Source organism: Prinia subflava, chromosome 6 (assembly GCF_021018805.1).
Source record: "Prinia subflava isolate CZ2003 ecotype Zambia chromosome 6, Cam_Psub_1.2, whole genome shotgun sequence".
Taxonomy (NCBI): domain Eukaryota; kingdom Metazoa; phylum Chordata; class Aves; order Passeriformes; family Cisticolidae; genus Prinia; species Prinia subflava.
The window spans coordinates 32,477,519-32,494,266 of record NC_086252.1 but is presented as its reverse complement, the minus strand read 5'-3'; the positions used below and the strand labels follow the sequence as shown (position 1 = coordinate 32,494,266).

Below are 16,748 nucleotides of genomic sequence, written 5' to 3'. Positions count from 1 at the left end.
AACAGACTATTTACAGCTTCTGTGAAAAACATACCACAATTTACAACTGCTGCCCCTACCCTGAACAGAAATGATTCACATACTGCTTTGAAAAGGGGCTAACTTTACACCCATTTACACGGGCATAAGAATTTTAAAATAGTAAAAGTACTACTCTATAGCTTCATTAGAAACACATTTTTTTCTGTTCTGTATTTAATAACCTCCTGTTCAACAGCTGGTCAATTCACTAGGTAGAGAGGATAACATTACCATGCTGAAAAGAAACCTCACACTATCAAGACTCATCTCAGAGAAGAACCTTAATTAAAGTGATCTGTACATCAGGGGTGCAAACCACACATTTCTCAGGATTTTAAGATTTTACTCTTTTTTTTTAAATGCTTAAAATAGAGTATAAACAATTAATGTGAACAGATTTTGGCGACACATATCCACCTATTCCTCTTTACTTTTTAAGAAGGAGAATTAATCATCTACAAGAGATTAAGCAAAGTCTCTTTAGAAGTATGTACACATACACAGCTTGATATTCTCTGTCCAATCTGTACCTATATTAGAAATAGTACTTAGGGTAAGCTTGGAACATCACTATCCTCAGGATACTCAGGATTAAATCAGAATACTCAAGATTAAAATCTTCATCAGTTGGATGCACCATCCATCAGTAGTTACACAGTTCTGAAACTTTAATTGTCTGTAGCCAAAGCAGAAGCTTTTGCACGCATAAAAACAGCAGCTTGAGTGGTATTTAATTATTAGTTTGTAATAAACTCAAACATAAGCAACCTTACATCATGACTAGTAAACAGTGTAGCTATATTTCTGTAATCATGTGGCTCAGTAAAAATAGCATTGCCACTGCTAGGAAAAGGCCCGTATTCCAATGCCACACGTGCAAATTCTGGCCTCTTATGCTTAAGAAATTATTCTAGGAATAACAGAGCTAGAGGTAGAGCTGGGTACCCGGTGCCTCTTGTTACAGCAAACAGCTTAGATAAGAGATAAGAACCAAGGGCTGGAAAATACAGGCACAGGTTGAAAGAAAAGGCCCCAAAATTGTGAGTTACTCAGTGATGGTAAATTACTAGTCACTGATGAGATTCAACCTTGAATTTTGGGGAAAAACCTGCTTGTCTTTTAACAGCAGCAGATGCTGAGAATGAGTGTAGTACAGCCTGGCAACAAGTGAAGGCACCTCTAACAGGCCCATCAGTGCTAAATCCATGGCTCTGTGGTACCTCTGCTCATGATTTATAGTGAAACTTTTACTAAAACTAACTTTTACTAAAGACTAATTGCTTTGACTGTGCAGTGGTAATGACCAGGAACGAGTAAAACCCAGCCTTTAATATTGTACTAAACACATATTGTCAATGAATGTCAATGTACCCGAGTTCTGTTATGAAGTTTAAAGCTGGTTTTAAATGGCTTTGTTTCATCAGCCTTCTAAACCTTCAGTCACAGCCATGTCTCATTCCCCTCTTACCTGCATCCATCCAGGCACTAGCAGTGTGTACTGAGATGCAGCCTCACACCACCCTCCTGACTCTGCACAGTTATTCCATCACAAACAGCTCTAAGAGGTGCTCTTCAGCCCTTCACATCAGGGTCCTAATGAAAATACTGACCTATTTTCCAGATTGTTTCCTGAAGAGGGCAAGCTGCCCTTCTGTTTGCTACTGTTTGATTCTGTAGAACAAGTTGTTACAGACCAGCCAAGGACAAACACCAAGATGTGAACCTCCTCTATTCTTACCAAGGGCGTGCTAACCTAAAAGCTGAGGATAATTCAAGTAAAGTCAGTGGGCTGCCAGCACACACAGCTACAGCCAGCACACACAGGGTGAGTGAAAACACCTGCCTTATCCAAACCTCCTCTGCTAAGGGATGCCAGGAGTCAGACTTCATGCAGAAACTGATGAATACGTCCTAAAAAGGGATAGGCAATCCTCTAAAACCTCTTTTCTAGAAGTAACGAGTCCAAACTGGGAGTGCTACATTTTAAGAGTTTAAGCCAGACAAACTTCCAGTACACATAAACTAGAATTCCAGGCTGATGTTAACCACAGTCTCCTACTGCAGCTGTATTGCCTAAACAGATGTGCACTACACCCCAGCTGAATGCAAATGAATGGCTTTCCTGGTACTGCAGTTGTTTATTCCTGCAGGAATATCCCAGCAGATGTCCCACCCCAGCTGTGTTCTGAAGCAGTGCAGTCCTGCTGTGACTGCGAGATGTTGGCTTCCCTCAGTCCTTTTGGAGGCTCAATCTACCTTCTTTCAAACCACAGCATTAACAATGATAAGTTACGGCCTCCTACTTAATTCAGGCAAGTGAAATCAAAGAACAGTCACATGCTCTGTTGGTAGGAGATAAGAAAGGATCAGAGAAGAGAAAAAGAAGCCTGATTTCTGATAAGATTACTTGCATTTAGACACGATGTGTGCTCAAACCATTGTCAAATCTCTTTGTACCACACACATTTTGACTCCAGTACTGACACTGCAATTAATTAAGCAATGCACTTAGGAAATAAACCCCATTAACATTAAAGCATCCACACATCTAAACAAAACTCAGGGGCCTCAGTTACACTGAGTGATCTGAAGTTTAGCTGCTGTTCAGCCACCATGTCAAATGCATAAAGCAGAGGTCAGAGACAACCAAAGGCTGAATCTGCACCTGCTTAGGGTGCCAAGGGCTGTATCCTGCCTGAGTGGGTCACAGAAACAAAAGAACATTCATTTCAATAGGTCAAGTCATAAATCTGAAGCCACCTCAAAACACTTTTGTTAATATTAAAATCAACTTTCTTCATTCAGTTGTGTTCAGTCCAATAAAAGGCAGAAGTCTGACAGAAAAGCTCACAGAATGTCGTAGAAGAAGTAGAAGCATGCCAGCAAAGCTGGTAATACTAGTTCAGATCTAGGTTTAGGTGAGGAGTTCCAACTGGTTGAAGCTGTACATATTCCCTACATACCTCACAGGCTCCTCAGCAAGAAGAGGCAGCTGAAAAAATCATGCAACTATACCAGATTTATGCACACTTTTGCTAACTACATATTTTATAATTTACGTTCCTCAATATAGAAAATAAATGCATGAAACCATTTCCCTTAACTGTATTATGGAGTGTTAGTTTTGCTGTTCCTTCTGCTGCTCAATTTTATTTTCAGCAATGTTTCTGCCAAGCCATTCTCCTAGCTGACAGATGTCACTGTGTCTTCTCGCTCACCACCCCTCCACAGCTGATGTGGCACCACGCACTGTGCCTGAAGTGGCAATTTGGGATGTAATCCCATGAAGTGAGAAAAGCAAAACAACACTGGGTCACAACAGAAAAAGCAGGACAGATGGACTGAGGGAGAGTAAGAGTATAAATACTGCAGGTTTGGGGATTTTTTAGGCTGGGGAGGCATGTTTGCTTTCGTGCATGTGCGTGTAGTACAAATTGGCAGGAGGTGGTGGGATGAAAGTTGAAGCAAGGGAAAGCAGTCTCTGATAAGGTGCCATAAAAACAAGTAAATTTTCATCTTGAGCAAGCAGCTTGCCTTCACTTTCAAAAATAAATTCTCCCACTTAGAAACAATTTGAGTGGCATCCCACCTTAATTCCCCCATGGGGGTCTGTGTTTTCACAGAGCGCTCCAAAGTGTTCCAAATTTTCTACCTAGCACATCACTTGCTGTAGTTCAGTCCCACAGAAATTAAACCATCTGATGTTCTTTCTTTCATGCTGTTTGCTTACTGTGATATTTTGGGGACGAAAGAGTAGAAAAGGAAAGAACACAACAGATAAGGGGAAAAAGGATTAGAGGAAAATCCATAAGGAAAAATCCTTATGTATTGAAATCCTTATGGCACATACACTGTTTACTGATTAGAAACACTCCAGGCAATGCATTTAAGAACATAATCACAAACCAACCTGGTCTTCTTTCAACAAACTGAATGAATGTTAGGATTAGGAATAGGACTTCAATGAACTTCAGAAAATCAGAAATGTTCCTGACCTTGAACAGGCAAAAGAAGTGTACATTTTTACAGCCACTTACAGTCAAAGGACACGGAATATTAATAACCTTCGTCTTGCTGCTGTTTTAAAACCACATGCCCAAAATAGCATTTCCTGGCTGAAAAGAACATTTTGGAATGTCAGCAAGCTGACTGAGAGATTAAGAAATAGTTTGTGGGTTTTTCTGGGTTTTGGCTGGGGTTTTTTTTGCAAGAAAGTAACTTAAAGAGCTTGAGAGCCCCAGTCCTCATCTACAAAATCCCTAAAACCAGTGAAAAAAGTACCTATGAGACATGCTTTCATGGCTTCAAGAGTCCCTGAAGCCAACTGCACAAACAAACCTTCAAGCTACTTCATTAATTTTAATGAATTCTAAAAATAGGACTCATGGCCAATAAATTTTAACATATTTCTAGTGTGGATAAAGTATATATATTTTTTGATAAAGTACATCTATTTTTCTCTTCTCCTCCTTGCAACTCCCCTCAGTGAAATGCTAATATATGACATCCTCTTCTGTCATTCTTAATTTTACATTTGACATTTGTTCTCTGAAGGGTGAAACCTGCAGAGAAGCAGGGCCTTGCCCTTTTCAGATCACCTGGATGATCTCCAGAGTCGTGGGTAAAACATCCTCAGTTCCTTCTCAGAAATCCCGTGTTCTGGTAATGCTCTCCCATTTCTAGAGCTGCAAGCATTGCTATGAATTTACCCAGAAAACTTTATTTATTTTTAATGAATAATAAAATTAACTTCAGCTTATAATCAAAGCAACCCAATTACGAGGCACTCCAAGAAAAACTAAATTTATTATAAAGCAATTGGATCCATTAGCTCATTTCTTGCATCAAGCTGATACTCCAGGCTCCAATCTCACCCACTGCCATTAACCACAAATCAGCCTGTTACATCACATCTTGTGGTCTGTCCAAGAGGAAAAACAAGCAAGTCTCAACAGGAGCTCTGTCCAGAGCTCACAGAAGAAAGTCAAAACCTTCTTTGTATTCAGCAAGAAAGCTCCCATCGATGTGGATGCCCAGCTATCATCCCCTGTCAAATCCATGGTCAACACACTCAAATGTGGGCTTCAGCAATTGTGCTGGACCCCAGACAGACAGCCAAAAATAAACATAAATTCTAAGGAAAGATCCAAACACGTTCATGCTCAAAATACTCACTCTACACCGTACTGAAGAACTTTTTCAAAAATAGAAAACAAAGAATATAACTACATCTGTGTAAAAGAGTTAACTTTCTTGAATTTCCTACCATTTGCTGGGACTTGTACATAATCAAAACAAAAATAAATTCTCATTCAATTGGGTTTAAATTAATTGTTGCTACAGGATCCTACACACAAACTTTTTGCAAAGGACCAAGGGAAAATACAGCAGAGTCATATTAAAACAGAGGAAAGCAGAAATAAATATACAAAATATTTTTATGTGTATGCTATTAAGCAAGTCTATATCAGATCACAGGGAGGACAAAAAAAGTAAACAGCTAAGCTGAACATTAAATAAGTCTTTAGAAATATTTATCTTTTGTTGCTTTAGAATTTCTTGAACTTGGGTCAAAGTATAACATTTCTTCCAATGGATTTGTTCTTGGCAAGCGTGTTGAACACATTCCAGTTTATGTGGCTAGACAAATGGCTGAAAGTACAAGCTGCATCTCCAGAGAACAAAATTTAATGGAATTAAAATTTCAACACTGTCACCTGTTTGGAACCAACAGTGCTGCTGATTATTCCATCACTCTGCATTTAAGACCTTTTCTTTATTATTGAAAGGATGAAATTGTAATCTAGTTCAGAAGTTAGTATGGCAGCAATATTTTAACCTCCTTCCCGCACATATCCTGCTGCCTAACACTGGTATTTTTCAACAGCTGATACCACCAAAGATTAGAGAAGCACTTTTTAATTGAAATGAAAGCATGAAAACTGCCAATGTTTCTTATTTCTCTTTCTAAGGAGCAACAATTTGTCACACAGAGATGTCAAAATATTTAAAGGGACATACATGAAGTTCTGTACATGTGCAATGAAGCCCTGTTAGAAACCTACAGTCACAGAAGACAGAACCTTATAGTAAAGGGCTTGAAAGTAATGCTAGAGGAAACACTGGACAAAGGTTTCACTGTTACACAGTTCTGATCCATTCAGCCATAAAACAGTAATAACATGAGCCTTCACAGAAAAACCCTCTGCATGTGATTCTCATAATGCTGTTAAGAATTTTAGAGCTTTGTGGGAAGATGTGACAAATACTGAATGATGTGGCCATGACCCCAAGAGCATTTTGAAAGGAGAGCCAGGTGAGGGCAAGCATAACCACATTCTATCCTGTAACCACTGCACTGCTGGGAGAGCATCAGCTTCCCAATCACCTGCAGGAGCTAATAAGCTACACGAGTTTCCTCTGCAAACGAGGGAGCTGTACTTAGTTTATCACGGGGCACAACTTCTGAACTATTTTGAGTAGGTGGAAAACAGCCTCCCCTCTTTCAGCATCCCCAGACAGCTGTAGAACAACTTGTACCGGCAAACTCTGAGGAATAGCTCTGTTTCAGCTGTAGCTCTTACAAAGCTAAATGGGGAAAAAAAGAAAGAAGTGACGTGTAGAAAACAGCCGGCACAGGCAGCATAAGGAAAGGGAATTAGTAATAGGACTTTGTGGTTTCTCTCCAGACTATTTCTAGGCAGGGAGAGGCAGAACACACAACCTCATCACCACGATAAAAATATAATGTGAAAATGTCCTAGCAAGCAGCACAGGTTTCTGATGTGATATTCTGCACAACCCAGTGCTAAGGGATGCACACAGAACTCCTTCAGCTCTCCTCATTGCTCATACCCCGTCATTAACAACATTCCTCACTTTAGCCTCTCTATCCCAGGTTTTCAGGTTCTCTAGGCAGTGATAAGCCAATACTCAAAAAAGCTATTTCATCTGCTGCTTCTGGTCCACAGTGCAGTAATGGTTTGGGTAATGAACTTTCATTAATGCCTCAGTGCTTTTATAAATAATCCTAATTACTAGAAAGGCCGCCTTTCCAAAGCATGCTTTGTTGAAGCTATTATCAATACTCCCATTCAAGGTTTGGTAGCAAAAGTAGCTTCATTTTCAGTGCTGAAAGCAAACCTCTGTTCCCCCTGCAATGCAGTTTCAAAGAAAATGTATGTGAACATCTTGGAAAATTTAATTATTTACAATATTGAATGCTTGAGTAGTCATGAACTTCCTCTTCCTTCTCCAAGGTTCTAGGTAAACTCGAGTAAGAAAGTTGTCCTTAAGTAAATCAGAAAATAACGCCTGAGGTCTGTCTTTAATAGACATAGAATCACAACATAGGTGTTGAAATCTCTATTTATGTGAGCAAATACCACAACAGAACAGGAGCACATCTGCAAAAGAACCCGACAGGTTTTGAGGACGTGACATTCACATCAGATGTGTTTCAGGTCAGAGGTGTGGGTGTCAGCACTGGGAGGATGGTACTCTGGATTATATCTAATCTGGTTTTAAAGAATAAATACCAACAGTTCAAGGACATCACTTGCATTCCTGGAATATTTTCATTACAGAGCAACTCAGTTTGTGGTCCTCAAGAATACTCCATTATGTGTGTGTGTGTATATATATCTATATCTCTCTCTCTCTCTCTCTATATATATATATCTCAAAGTGTTATCAGGTTATTCACTTCCAAAAGCTCATGTTTGAGCACACATTAAACTTCTCTGAGCTACCAAACTCATTCATGTCATAGATGCGCATCAAGAAAATTGCCAAGGAAGTAAGGAAGTAAACTCATAAATCAATTGCCTGTAGTTATTCTCTCAAGTATCGTAATTCAATTTGTAATGTTAATGGCCAAAAAGATACACAAACCCCCTATCACTTCCTTTACATGCATTTGGTTATAGATCAGCACACAGCGGCAGATTTACTAAGGACACTTGAAAACAGTTCAGCTCATGCATGAATGAGCTGGAATTTTATCCAAAAGGGTTTCTTGAGTTCCTGCAGCTCTGTAACCTGATAAAGCTGCCCACACCTGGTATTTTACAGCCTTTTACAGCCCCCTAACCATTGCAAAAAATTGCAAATACTGCAAAGGTGAATACCCATTCAGTTTACTGCATTTTACTTTTTTCCACCTCTTCTACTTTTTTCTTATTTCCTATCTTCCCTTACTGTAAAAGTAGAAGCTTTCTCAGCCAACTACTGATTCACAGAAAGCTCACAGAAATTTCATCAGCAATTTGACTGCAATTCCAACAGGAACTGGAAGTATGAAGGACAAAACTGGATGACTGAAAGAGTCTTGTTTCATTGGGAAATCACTATAGAATAAAATCATAAGCAGAAATGTTGTATTTCTGCATTCTAGGTGCAACACATTGCAGATAAACAATATTATCAATAAGAAAGTAGAGCTAAGCTCTCCCTTTTAATTACAAGCAAGAACTTGCAAACGTCATCAGCATTTCACTGATGAAATTTCAGAACAGCAGATAGGAAAAGAAAGCTGTAAGGAAAACAATAGGTAAGCTTGAAAATCTGATGAGTGAGGAAATCACCGTAAGAAATACAAAGTATTAAGTTGGTAAAGAAGTTGAAAGATGAGGAAGGGGGAAGAAAAAAAATGCCCTGAGATGAGGTAAGAAAACATCTAAATGCAAGTGTAAGAGAATAAAGGACATGAATGTTAAGCAGAAAAGGTACTACAGAGAGCAGCCTGACAGACAAGGGTTACACAAACTGAATGGCTGAATACACAGGGTCAGGCAAGACCAAGAAAACACAGAACATGAAATAATGCTAAATCAACACTGGGAGTGATTTGCCAACAGACACAAAGGCGACTGCAAGTGCAAGTGGCAAAGCATAACTAATGTGTTTGCATATACAAATAGGACTTTAACTACTGATAGAGGAAACAGTTTGCTTGTCAAAAGTTATCGCTATTTCCTGATACACTTCAGCTGCTAAAACTTCCAACTTGAGTGAGAAACAGGTGGAGCTTTTAGTTTATGAGAAAGCCACAGTGAAGAGAACCCCCTATATCAATACCTTCCTTAAATAAAATATTTAAGATAAAGGGAAAGTTGTTCAGAATGACTATTCCTTAATATTACCATTAGTATCATCAATATATCAACTTCACCAAAAAAATTAACTTCTCATAGGGTCAGCTCTCTATGTAATTTATCTTCCACTGATTCAAACCATAACGATCTGGTTCTTAGTAAATAGGGTTTGTTCCACTACATGTATATACACTCAGGAGTATAATAATTTCTACAGCTTTCAGTAGTCCTCAGGGACAAAATGCGACATTATCTTTGCATAAAACATGATGGGTCTGGGTAAATGTTGGCAATAAGAGGATTCTGGAGACAGACGGTAACAGGAAACAAAACCACAGACATTGCAAGAACATACTCAAGATCTACGTGCAGGATGATGAAAAGATTTGGTATAAAATTACATATTAAGCATTTATGCCTCAAGAAATCCAAGGTCTAGGGTCCCAATGATTACTTAATTTAATTGGTGAGCATCATCCCATGTCGTCAGTGACAATTCAGAGTAATACTTTCAAATGTTCCAAACCAGCCACCCTCTTTAACATATTTCAGACACAGAGTCACACAGGAGGGATGCTCAGAAACACCACGTACCCACACAGCTAACCACAGGTGACGGAAGAGACAGAACCAAATATCCTTTATAGACTTTGGGGTTTTCCATTAGTTCCTCCACATTTATTTTGAGAATAAATGCCCCTCAATGCTCTGACAATGCATAATTAATTACAATTATTGACACTGAGGTTAGAACACTAGTCAAGTGTTGTCACATTAAATACTGCACAAGCGTGCCATGAGGCTTTTTTTGATACTATGAAATCTGAAGATGTCCAAAAGAGGTGTTTTAAACTCACCCCTGTGCAGAGTAGTATTTAAACAGATTTTTACAGCAGTCAGCTGGCAGCTCAGTCTGTTACTAGCACACCACCACCTCCCAGCCTATCTACTCCCTCCAAAATTTGTATGCATTCACTTGAGCAGGCTTTCAAAGTGTACTTTGCTAACAGAATATGCTTCCTGAAGGTTGGTAAATATATTTCAGCAGCAGCAGCCACACTTCAGGTCTTGCACTGGGAACATCCATGTTTCAACAGGTGGCTGCATAGTGAGTGTCAAGCAAAGAAACTCCCTTACATAACACCCTTTTTGCATTTTCATATAAGCACAAACCAAGAAGCACAGAATGATTTTGCTGTATATCAGATTTTTCAAATCTGGGAAGATTTACTTAATCAAGTATGATTTAAATATCTTATCTTGCTCTTCTTCCCCTTTTCTTATATGCCATCTAAACTTCAAACTCCAAATCCAACAAACGAATAACCCAACAAATATTTGGTGTACTGGCAGAGTTTTGCAGAAGTAGCAATTCTCATTATTTAGTTTTTAAGTATTATAATGCACTAGAGCAAAACTGCATTAGAAAAAATATCTCATTCTTCCCTGAAGGTCACCCATTTCTGAGGCAACTCCCAACAGTCAAGTAAGAACATTTTCATCACTTTAGAATAATAAATTTAGGGGACAAAACAAAATCAATACACAACATATATTGCATATGTGCATATAGCGATTAAAGAAAAAATCCCATACAGGACTTCCTTCAAAGCTTTACAAAAATACAGAAGAAAACCATCTTTAGACTGTATGATAAAAAAAAAAGGTAGATATTTTTTTCCCCATTTAAGTCAACATTTCTATCTTTTAAGATGCTAAGGAGAAGGAAGGAGTTTGAAGGACAAAGCAGGAACCACAAATAACCCAGATCGAACATTAGCAGTGGGCGAAAGATAAATGCTTAAGAAGTTTCATGAGCAAAACTGAAGTGACATTGAGAACACTGCAAGCAAATAAACATCAGGAAGATTAAAAATGCAAGCAAGCAAGACTTAAAGAAATGTCAGCAAAACCACTAGCAAAAAACCTCCCCACACTACAGCCAATTCCAAGGAAGTCATTTTTAAAGAACAAGAGCAGAGACTTTTTCCCTTTCAAAAAGGGAAAGGCACCAACACATCCAACGATTTTTATTCAAGAACCTTGACAAGAACTAATTTTTAAATTTGGCGTTGCATAACTACAAAAAAAAGTCATACACTGAATTAAATTTATTTTAAATGAAATTGTATTCACTAACATTTTCTATTCTTCCTCCTTCGCTGAATCTTTTTTTTTTAATTGCAATATGACAAGAAAGTTTCAGAAGCTCAGGTTTGGAAAGAATATTAAATTAAATATCTGTTGTGCAATTTTTCAAGAAAAGCAAACAAATGGGACCAGTTAAAACAGAGTAAAACAAAACCCAAACAAAAAGACAAGACTGAGGAAAAGAAGAAAAGTAGTTTTCAGCAAAACACCTTGCCTTATGTACCATTTACAACAAAATCAGAATTAAAAGAAAATAAAATTAATAAAATTTGTAAGAAGGTGGTCACAAATTCCAGTGACACAGATAATACACATTCATCTCCATTTGACCTAAGCTTTCAATTAAAGCAGGAGGGAAAAACTAGCTTGTCCAGCAGTATTGTTAAGGGCTGTATTGTCCAGAGGTTTTAAGTCAATATATAAAATGAAATGACAAGGACATACCACAGCTCAAGTAACACATATGTGTGAAATAATATAAACATATAAATGCAATTCTTGTGAATCACAAAAGCCTCACAATCACGATCATATTTTTCACAAGTCAAGTTGCAACCCCTATGTGTATTTTTCTGTCTGAAAGTCAGATTCTAGGTACCAAAATGCATCAACCTGAGCAATACAGTATAGGCCACAGAACAACAAAAGAAATTTAAAAAAGGAAAATTACCACAGCTCCCTCCTAGGCAATGCTGGATTTCACTGAGGTACACAAGGAACACTCCTATCATACAGAAAGGATTTTTAAAGCCAGACCTACCTCTCCAGACCAGAATTTGCAGTGCAGTAAATCCTACTCGGGGATTAGGAGACCTTGGTCTCTCTGACAGCGAGGACAAAGATCTGTCCTGTGCCCAGCAACCACGCCATGCAAAAAGAGGCAAGGATGAGTGGATGGACTGCACAAGAAACAAACCTCAGGAAGAAGCACTGCTAACAAGAGTGAGAGTCTCATTTCTTTCTCGTCCTGCAGTCATCACAGCAGAGCTTTCAGAAGAGATCTGAGAACGGTCAGGCTTCGCTGAGATTAAAGGGAGATTTCTCGGCCCTGCCAGGGAGGAAGAAGGCAGAAAGCAGAAAGCAAAAAGATGCTTCTCACAGAGTCTGTCTGCAGGCAAACCTACCGAGGGCAGCACTGGGGGAGGTGGGAAGCAAACCCTGCTGGGGAGGAGCTGGGGACAGGCAATGGAAAGGCAAAATGCTGATGGAACAGGAGGGGAGCAGAGCACGGCAAAGGGAACACGGTCAGAGCAGCGTGTACAGGAACACACAGAACTTCAGTCAGCACAGCAAGGCCGGAGAAAAACCCTGCCACACTACACTGAGATCAGAAAAAGGGGAGGTGTGCTTGCCTCTTAGAACATTTATGCTACATGGCAGAATGAAAGTGGCGGTACTTTTGAGAAAGTGTGTCAAAACTCTGCAAGACTCATGCTTGGGGGTTTTCTGCCCTTTTTTTTAAATATTCTCACATTTAGAAATACTGTGGCAAGGAAAGACTGAGAATGAAAATGATTTCAAGAACATGAAGTTTGATTTATTAGCTTATCGGAGGCTTACTGTACAATATAGGAATTACATGCAAGACTATGTCATTGCAAAAATAATACTAATTTACAGGTCTTTTTCTCAAATAAAAAAGCTCTGTTACTATCCACAGTTAATCACTATGACTATTAAGGAGTGAGAAAAAATTCTGAATCTCTGCCAATACCAACATTTTCCTTTACTACAGAAGTGTGCCTTAAATGGAAGTAACACAAAGAAAAATAAGGGGGATTTTGTCAGTCATGCCAGATGACTGTCAGTAAAAAAAATGCTCAGAATTTAACAGTTTCTAAAATACTTTTCCTTCTAAATTTCAAAGAATTGTCGTCTCAGAGGTGTATCTACAGAAGTGTTGTTTTTATTTTAAAAAGGCTTCTTTTTGCATTTATCATTGAGACTTTTAAAGCACAAAAGGTCCTCTTCCTGAATTTTAATGTATCTAACAGGTTAAAGAATCCTAGAGAGATCCTTCATGTTATGCAAAGTACTGTCCTTGAAAGTTTTTGTCGTTTCTACCTTTGAGCCCACAACATTAGGATTTCTTTTAATTAACTGAGAACTATAAGACAAGAAAAAAAAAAAAGTCACTTTAATTATGGCAACTGTCAACAGCACAGCAAGAATTTTAAAGAAATCTCAATAAATATGCAAAGAGGCATCTCAGAGATTCATGAACACGCCCAAATATTCATCTCCCACAGCATTTAATGAGGCACTCCTGGGTACTCCTGTAGGTGTGTGAACACCTTCCACAAGGCAGACTGGGGCTATGGCTGAGCAGAATTCACACCTGTGGTCCCCATGAACATCTCTGTGGTGTGGTGGGCTTTGGCACCTCCAGAGAAGCCCACACATTCAAGTCACTTCTGATTATCTCCATCTGTGCACATTTATTCCTGTACAAAATTATCTCATCTCTGTTTCTAGTTTAAACCTCAAGCTTAGACCTCGGGCTCACACATGGAGACAGGAATACTAACAGCAATTTATAAAAGAGTAGGAGTGAGGCTGGAATTTTTCAGCACCAGCTTATTTCTTCTTTCTCCCTCCCTGCACACTTCTTAATGTGTTAAAGAGGGTGGGAAATAAAAAAATTTCTTCAGGATTTGGAATATTATACTTGCTACATTTGGAAATATAAATCATAGCTGTAAAAAGAATTCATGAGAATAAGAAAACTTTGAGATTCAAATACTGGTACTGAAAGTTATCTTTTCAGCTACTCCTTGTGATTTGCCTAAATATGGAAAACAATTAAGTGACCTCCATTTTAAGCTTTTTTAAGCCAAATTTTCCTCATAACAAGAAATAAAAGTTTACAGCTCTGCTTTTTACATTGTACCAGTTTAACACGTGAATTTAATATATTTTTATAGTAGTGCATTTTATATGTTATGAATATAAATACCTCCATAACCGATACTATATATTAATAAAGATAATATACAGTGTATTATATAGAAAAATAGACTAACATAATGACTGAAGAAGAATCTGAAGAGAAAGGATATCTAGATATCTAGATATAGATGATAGATAGATAGATAGATAGATAGATAGATAGATAGATAGATAGATAGATAGATAGATAGATAGATAGATAGATAGATATGTGGAGTCATTTTCCAGCACTTGACTTTTGAGAGGGTGGTCAAAATCTGTTTAATTGTGGTATTCAGAAAACATCTTGATCAGTTCAAGGACTATCTATTCCTATAAAAAGCGTGTAAATTTAGTAAACTCTTTCTTGGCATCATCTTCAGAACATTCATATAAACAGATGGAATAAAAATGTGGCTCACAGGCAGGACAGACTGACCTTCCAGGACAGGACTCATTTAACCCACAGGCAGATGGGACAGCAGAGTTTAGGAACACTGTACATTTCTGTCTCCAGTTACTTCAGAAAAAGTTTATCTGGGTCAGTCACTCAAACCTGAAGATCTAATAGTATTATAACTTCCTCAGGTACAGCAGTCTAAATAAATTCAATAAATAGAGATATCACAGCCAGGACTTGTGCACTAAAGTGCTGGGCCCCCTGCAAGGGAATTTCTTGTTGTTTCTGGAGTTCACATGGCTAAGAAAGGCCTCCAAGATCACAGGACAAGGCTGGAAAGGGCCCTGCAGAGGCTGCAGCAGGCAGGGACTGCTGCTGTGCCTCCTTACAGCTCACCAGCACTGCACAGCCAATGGCACGGGGACAGTGACAGCCCACAGGGACCTGGCTGCAGTCGAGGTAAGGAGAAAAAAAATGAGAAGACAAACCTTGAAAAGCCTTTTATCCTCTGCAAATTGAAGCAGATTTAGTGAGCAGCAGAAGCAGGTGAATGGGTTATCACTGACAGGGCTGTCAAGCGCTGGCACAGGCTGCCCGGGGAAGTGGGGGAGCCACCATTCCTCAGGGATGGATGTGTCACATGGATGTGGCTCTCAGGGACATGGTTTAGAGGTGAACTTGTCAGTTACAAAAAAAATAAATCATCATGGCTTGCAGCACTTTAAAGAGGGAATAATTTCCATCACTCAGAAATCCATCTAAATGATGTTACTCAAAGTGAAAGTGCATTCATTTACAGTACAAAGAAAATGAAAACTACTATAAAATCACTTCCACTCATACATTTTTGTTCATTTTTTTTTCTTCATTAAGTAGTGAAAGTAGCAGATAGTTACATTTAGGAAAATAAAACATAATATACTGAGCGGTTAACCCACCCACTGAATGTACTTAGGTCTCTTTTTATAAAAGATCATTAACAATGTACCTTTGAAGAAGTAAAAGAAACAGTTTGACCCAAAATTGGCATTTCTCTTTACATTTCTGCTTTCAGCTTTGTGCCTGATCTCTCCATCACCCTTAACCCCTACTGCAGTGCCTGGCAATGACCCATTGTTACAGCCTTGTAAAGTGACTGAGCAACTCTTTCAATTTCTGTTTTTGAAATAAAAGATTGGAGAAAAAAAACCCCAAACTACAGTCAACTTCTTAAAAAAAATCATTCATTTGACTGAACATGAACGTGGTGTTTCTCAATACAAAAAGTGTCCTTGTTTTCCAACACCTGTTAAGTGGTAGCTTGCATAAAAGCAAGGCTACTTTTGACAGTGTAGGATTTCATATTCAGCTTTTTAAATGGCAGTTGACCTTCTCTTGGCCCTCCTAAGCATTTAATTGCCTTAGTCTACTGACATACTGAGCCACCATCACATAAATCTCACCCAGCACATATTCAACACTTCTACTTTAAAATTTATATTAAAATATAAGAGGGCCTTTTATCTGTGTTCTGGTTTTCTCTTTAGATCACATGTTTTTCTCCACTGCTGTAAAGTTTTTATTTGGCTTTGTGAGGGTTAATAGTTTTTTTAATTAAGTCCATCACACAATTCAAGTAATTCAAATAAGTTACAAGATCTGTGATAGTGACACAGACGTGTTTCTGGAATATACAAGAAACACAAAGAGCAAATTTATCTTTAAATATTATCTTAAAGCTGCTTGTCTTTTCATGGAGCACCATCAAGAGGAGTCTGTCCTGTCTTTACAGAAGAAAACTTCTTTCTCCCCAATCTGACGTTCATAAAAATTATTAAGATCCCCCCAAAATTTCTCTTCTCCAGGTTGGACAGTCCCAGCTCTCTCAGCCTTTCATCCCAAGCCAGATGCTGCAGAGTCCCTTAAGGTGTAATTTCTCCAGTCAAAAGCTAAGTAGGTAAAGAAACTCATTTTGACAGCGTGGAAAACCACTCAAACCTGAACACCTCAAAGCAGACACAGCACCCAACGTGGTGCACATTAACATGGGAATTCTAGAAGAATCCATAAATGTTGTGGCAGCAATTCAGTTAATATTCCTGTTAGCATGGCATCGTCTGTGAAAAACCAAATACTATTCTTCCCGTAGATATGGTGCTTGAAATACAGGATAA

The 16,748-nt window shown here is 38.5% G+C and overlaps 1 protein-coding gene across 3 annotated transcripts in view; it reads right to left on the bottom strand.

Moving 5' to 3' along the window:
• The window catches only part of MGAT5 (alpha-1,6-mannosylglycoprotein 6-beta-N-acetylglucosaminyltransferase), a 114,134-nt gene that overhangs the window by 74,638 nt on the left and 22,748 nt on the right, over positions 1-16,748 (bottom strand). The window contains exon 1 of one of the 3 annotated variants that reach the window (XM_063400951.1): positions 12,028-12,713. The exons of 1 other annotated variant lie outside the window; for it this stretch is intronic. The gene's annotated coding sequence lies outside the window, so the exon portion shown is untranslated. Of the gene's footprint in view, positions 1-1,489; positions 1,593-12,027; positions 12,714-16,748 lie in introns of those variants that run through there. One more of the 3 variants, XM_063400952.1, reaches the window with a different exon arrangement.